Raw genomic sequence first — 6,750 nt, forward strand, 5'->3', positions numbered from 1 at the left:
CAATATGAAAATGAGCCATCCATACCATTCTTTCTAGGAAGCAATCAGTCTCACAGCATGGCATTCACCTTATACAGAAGGTCTGATTTGAAAATAGGTACCTAAGTCTAGCTATATTTGTAGTACACCTGTTAGAGAGCACTTGATACGTCACCCACCAGTCTATATTTGTTTTTTGATACCATCCTGTACCTTCCTTATCTTTGCTTTGGATACCACATTCCAGGTATCAGTAGGTCATGACAGCATTCCCTCATGGGACCAGGAAATACCGTTCATACATTTTGCTTCTGATAGGTTTTGTACTTGACTGTGCAAAACTGTTGTAAACTATTATGGGATGTTAACATCATTCTGGGAAAAAACATAGCACAAATCACAGTAATAGAATTTAGCATAACTACCCAGCATTCAGTTCAATGTGTACAATGTTACTATTGTGCACAAGACATATCAGTGTGATGTGTCAGAAACATAACAATATATATTGGATAACATACTGCTTCATGAACATGATGCAGTGGAAATCAGTGGTCACAAAGAGCTGTGGTGTCACATGAGGTTGTCCTGCAGTCAGTGCCAGGTATAAAATAGCTAAACTACTATAAAATAGTAGGGCCTTGCAACATGAGGGGCCTCTAAAAAAGAAAAAACTGACTACATTTCAAATTTTATCAAAATTAGTTGATAAATAAAGGAGATATGGCAAAAAGAAGATTCTCTCTAAATGTAGACATTTTTGTTCAAATATGACAAAAATATACATATCTGGCTACACAAATACCCTTACCCTACCCTTACTCTTCACTAATTGTTCATTATTGACAAGCAGGAGGCCAGGGCTGAGGGAAAAAAACGATAATTGCACTTGTAAAATTAGTATTTCTACATGTAAATCTGCTATCAGTCTCCTAAGGCAGCGTTTTGCTGGCCAGCTGCTTCTGGTAAAATTCTGACCGTGCCTTCATAACTTATTTAAATAAATAAATAAATACATAATCTCACTGCCGACAAAATCAGGAAAAAAATGTGAGGTCGGAGATGGCAGTGTCATGAAGCAATCCTGCCAAACTCATACTTGTATGTTAGTGTATTCTTTCTTCTTTTGATCTGTACATATGTACTGTTGTGTATTTTGGTGCGCACGCCACTTTGCTGCACTTCATGCGCTATCCATACTTCCAGGGCCGGCTCTAGTGTTTTTGCCGCCCCAAGCAGCAAAAAAAAAAAAAAAAAGCCACGATCGCAAGCGGCAGCAGCTCTACCGCCGCTTCATTCTACGGCGGCAATTCGGCGGCATATCCTTCTCTCCAAGAGGGAGTGACGGCCCCACTGCCGAATTGCCGCTGAACGGCCGGAGGTGCTGCCCCCCTCTTCATTGGCTGCCCCAGGCACCTGCTTGCTACGCTGGTGCCTGGAGCCGGCCCTGCATACTTCACCTGATTGAGTTTGCAATTGGCAACGGCAGGATTGCTTCATGACACTGCCATCTCCGACCTCACATTTTTTTTCCCGATTTTGTCGGCAGTGAGATTATTTATTTAAATAAGTTATGAAGGCACGGTCAGAATTTTACCAGAAGCAGCTGGCCAACAAAACGCTGCCTTAGGAGACTGATAGCAGATTTACGTGTAGAAATACTAATTTTATGGACTTATGGACTTGGGTCGAGTGGATCTTGAGGAGGATAAATTTGTGTTGGTTTTCCTCCGTCAGTTTCAGGAACCTTCACAGTAATATCAAAGAGTGCTGATAAAAGGATAAATAGAGGATTTTGAGAGACGTGAAGGAAGATATACATATATATCGAAATATTCTGAGTATTTGGTGAGCAAGTTATTTCAAACTATGTGCATATATGATTTACAGGCTATTAAAGCCTATAATATTCATTATATTTCTTGAATATATATTCAGGCACTTTCTCAATGCCTGTCTAGAGATTACCAGTCTTTTTTCTGGTAAATTCTTTCTTTCTCTTTCGTGCATATAGCTTGTTGTTACTCTGTGTGTCCGAGGTGTTTACTCGAGATTAATTAGTGGTCCTGTGGGAGACATAGGATACACAAGCAAACGCGAAGAGAGATGTCCGCCTAGAAAAAGACTGGGATTTTCTGCTCACCGGGTTTGGAGCGCGAAAGATAATATTTTATTATAGGTAGTATGCTATGTAAAAATTCTTATATAGACTTATAAATCACATACCATATGCATAATATATTGTATTTTTATAGTATAGCAAAAGAAAAATCCCAACAATTCAATGTTTTGTAGCAAACATTAAATTGGAATAAACAGTTGTAAATATATTTTATATATAGTCTGGATAAACTTTGTATTTCCCTAACAAAATTAATCAATTATTTTTTTATGTATTCATATGAAAAGAAAGATAATTTTCCTTATTCATAGTTTAAAAAAAGTTATATATCTTCTCTTATTTTCCTGTGAGAACATAGACAAAATAGCGGTAACTTTTCACAGAAATATCCTGGTAAAATAACACAGGTTTTTGGCATATATATATAAATTACATTTTATATTATAAATATTGAGATATATATAGCTATACAACAAAAATAATATATATATTTATTTGTTGTATAGATATATACATCTCAATATTTATATTATAAAATTAATTTTTTTACTTGTTTCAATAAAAAACTTTCTGCTACTAATTTTAGGTAATTCAGCATAACCTTCTATAAAAATAAAACAAATCAATGTACTGGAAAAATACAACCTGATGGTTGGCTTATTACCTGGGTGTAATTCATATATTAATATAACTAATAGTTGAGCTTTAAACTTGTGGGTTATCTGCATCCTATATCCTCTATTGCCGCTTATATTCTCTATTGCCATTTTATCCTCTAAGAGTCTCATTAGGCATTCAGACAAGGAATTCCAGAATTTAGATGCCCCAACAGAGAAGAAAAATTTCCTGAGAACTCTTCTAATAAATTGTATTATTTACTGTCTTTTTTTAATTTTGTATTTTTTATATTGTATTGTTTACTTCTGCTTTACTTACCACATGCAATTAGTTCAAAGAATTTGTCTAAAATTTATTTCTATCATGATATTGTTATAGAGAGGGCTGCTGAAAAATGATGATTATTATTTTATTTTTACAACTTCGCCTTTGTATATATGCAAATATAAAGCTTTCGTGTTTATATATTCAGTGTGCTTTCTGTGAAAATAAGAAATTCATTTTTTTTATGGTATGCGTCCTCTTACACTTGACATAGCTTAGGGCCTCAGAATGTCATAATCCAGCCCTGTCTGCAGTCTTACGAGGTTGTCACCCCAGAAAAGACATATCTGAGGAAGAATAGGCAATACCTTCTACACCTTCCAGAGGAAGGGAGATAAGGGACACGAAGTTTGCTGTTTTGCCTGAGAAGGTCTCAGAAAGGCAACAACCACAACAGGTCATGATAACCAAGCCCCAGGACATTAAATCTCAAGACAACAGTGGCATTCAGAGGCATGCACAACGGGGTAGGGGGGAAGCAGGAGCATGGGCCTCCCCAGTAATCATCGGGGGCACAGAACTCCTCCGGCCCTGAGGGGGGCACAGTGGGGGGCAGAGTGAGTTTCTCCCGACCCTGGGGCTGTGTCAGGGGAGGGGGAAGAGCGAGCTCTTCCGGCCCCTGGACCGCGGTAGGAGCTGACAGCTCCTCCAGCCCTGGGTCTTGGCAGGGGCACAGAACGTTTCCCTCCAAAAGGGGTCACATCTAGATTCCTGCGCATACCCTGGTAGCATTGATATTTCAAGGGAGACAGCAAGTCCAAACTACAGTGTAAAGTGCCTTAGAGGGCACCTTGTTAGTGAGTTTAGTTAGTAGGCTGAGTATGAGTTTTTGGACTGGCTGACTTATATAAATGTTATTTAAGGGTATGTCTACACTGCAATTAAAAACTCTTGAGTGGCCCATGCCGGCTGAGTCGGGCTAAGGAGCTGTTTAACTGCAGTGTAGATACATGGGCTCAGGCTAGAGCCTGAGCTATGAGACCATCCCCCACTCACGGGGTCCCAGAGCCTGGACTTCAGCCTATGCCTGAATATTTGCACCACAGTTAAACAGCTCCTTAGCCTGAGTCCTGCTAACCCGAGTCAGCTGGCACAGAGCTGGCACAGACCAGCCACAGGTGTTTAATTGCAGTGTGGAGCTACCCTAAGGCCATGTGTACACTAGCAAGGTTACAACAGCGCTGCTGTAAGATCACTCATGTAGCAGCTCTATGCTGGGGGCGGGAGAGAGTTCTCCCGCTGACATCATAAAACCACCTCCATGAGCAGCGGTAACTATGTCAAAGAGGTGCAAGTGGCCTGGGGCGGGGGAGCGAAAAGGCGTGAGCAGTGGGCAGAGGAGGTGAAGAAGCACAAGTGACAGGCGGGGGAGGGACTGGGGAAGGGGCAAAGAGGTCTGAGGAGAAGGAGATGAAGATGAAGCACGAGTGGTGGGCGGAGAAGGAGATGAAGCACGAGTGGTGGGCGTGGGGACTGGGGGAAGGGGCAAAGAGGCGCATGAGCAGTCGGTTGGCCAGCTGGCAGGTGGGGGAAGGGAGTTGAGAGGGGCTGGGGGTGGAGCATGGGTGGGGTTTCTGGGGGAGGAGGCTGAGTGGGGGCAGGCCTAGGGGTGGGGCCACAGTCTGGGCGCACACAGCCTCCCCAGATGGAGGAGTCATGCACTGCTCATTGAAGATGTAGCATTGAGAACTGTTCAGTTTAGTGGTTTAGCTTCCCAAGCAGGAAGTCTGGGGGGGGAGGTTTCAAACACCTTGGGCCCTGACTGAGCAGCCAGGCAGGCCAGCTTTCCTTTACGTGGGGCAATCAGAATAGGCTTTTGGAAAGAAAGAGCAGTATTCCATTCCAAGTAGGCAACCTTGGTGTCACAGGGTGATTAGCCCCTTTAGCATGAAGCAGGGTCCAGTGCACCTGTGACTGATTAGCTGCTTAAGTTGGACTTAAGGGAAGGCACCTCGACCACATTAGGGAGACTGGAAGAGTCTGAGAGCAGTCAGTCACAGGAGAGTGCAAAGAAAGGGGCTGGGCACAGCACGGCACGGCACAGAGCACCAGCGGAAAGGAGCAGAACAGAGCAGGTGAGAACTACCTGGGAGAGTCAGGGCAGTTGCAGAGAGTGGGAAGCTCTGCAGGCCTTCCCTGGGCACAGCAAGGAATTGGTTGAGAGACTAGAGAGGGACTAGACTGCTCATTCCTGAACCAGAGCTGGGAGGCTGAAAGGCTATGTCTACACTGCACCTGGGGGTGAGTCTCTAAGCCCAGGTAGACAGACTTGTGCTAGTGGGGCTCAAACTAGTGTGCTAAAAATAGCATAGATGTTGCAGCTTGGGCTGTACCTCAGGCTCTCAAGCCTGCCCAATCCCCTGGTCTGAGCTTGGATGGGTAGCCTGAGTTGCTGCCGGAACCATGATCTCCACATTGCTATTTTAGTGTGTTAGCTACAGCCAAGCTAGGCATGGGTCTGCCTACCTAGGCTGGGAGGCTAACTCCCAGCTGCAGTATAGACATATCTGACAGAGCTCAGTCACTGGACTGTGTTTTGGGCTGAAGGGTCATGATGCTGGTCACTTTCAAGTGAGTGGCCAGGAGAGTGGGGCCCTGGACCAAAGGCAGAAAGTCACTGGGAACTGAGTGCTGGTGGTTTCCATTCCCCTTTCAGGTGGATGAGCTGGAAGTGAGGTCCCCAGAGAGAACTGCTGTATCTCTAAAAAGCAACAGAGAGTCCTGTGGCACCTTTAAGACTAACAGATGTATTGGAGCATTAGCTTTCGTGGGTGAATGCTCACTTCATCAGACACATGGTGCCACAGGATTCTCTGTTGCTTTTTACAGATCCAGACTAACACGGCTACCCCCCTGATGCTGTATCTCTGTTTTACAGCGGAACTAGGGACACTTGCTTTACCTTGAGGGTTCTATGGACTTTTATGTGTACATGACTAAACCAGGCCCAGAGGTGGGACTTTGAATTGGACAATGAGAGAAACTGTATTATTTTCATGGCTGGACTGAGGGGAAACTGAGGCAGATGCATCTATCATACAGTGGTCTGATGCAGGAGATTACCTCAGGCCAGGTTGCCTTACTACATATTGTGGAGAACATGGGTACCTCGATCAGCCCCTGGCCAGAGGGGTGTAGTACAGCAGGAGTGTGCTCGAGGAGGGGCTGCCCTATCACTCATGGACACATCTCTCATAAGCATGTAGGGTCACTGACTCCTTAAATGAAATATTGAGTCTTAAAATGGAGGGCCTGTATGTTAATGTAATCACAGGACAGGGAGCTCTGTGTCTCTCCACAATGTGGGCTGGGCCTAACTCTCTAGTTTATCCTACTGAAGAAAATCCTGGTCATTTAAAGGAAAAACTCACTCAAAAAAAAAAAAAAAGTCGCTTGATATGTTTAATTATAGTCTTACATGACAGGGTGTGTTTGAAAATGAGGCCTTTGTGGTGATCCATGTTTATTCTCAGTGGCTTCAACATCAAATTTGTTCAGCGTATAACTCAAAGCAAGCTTTTACTCATGCTCGTACAGTGAGTTCTATTTTCATATTTGAAAATAAAGCTGTTTGCTTTCCATTCTGTGCCTCCTGTGATCAGTGCCCTTGGAGCTCTGCAGCACTTCAGAAATGATTTCTGCAGCAGGTTTTTATAGAGTCTGTGCCATTTCTGCAGCACCGGTATATGAGCCTGCAGAATCTAAGT

Source organism: Chrysemys picta, chromosome 6 (genome assembly GCF_011386835.1).
Source record: "Chrysemys picta bellii isolate R12L10 chromosome 6, ASM1138683v2, whole genome shotgun sequence".
Classification (NCBI taxonomy): Eukaryota; Metazoa; Chordata; order Testudines; family Emydidae; genus Chrysemys; species Chrysemys picta.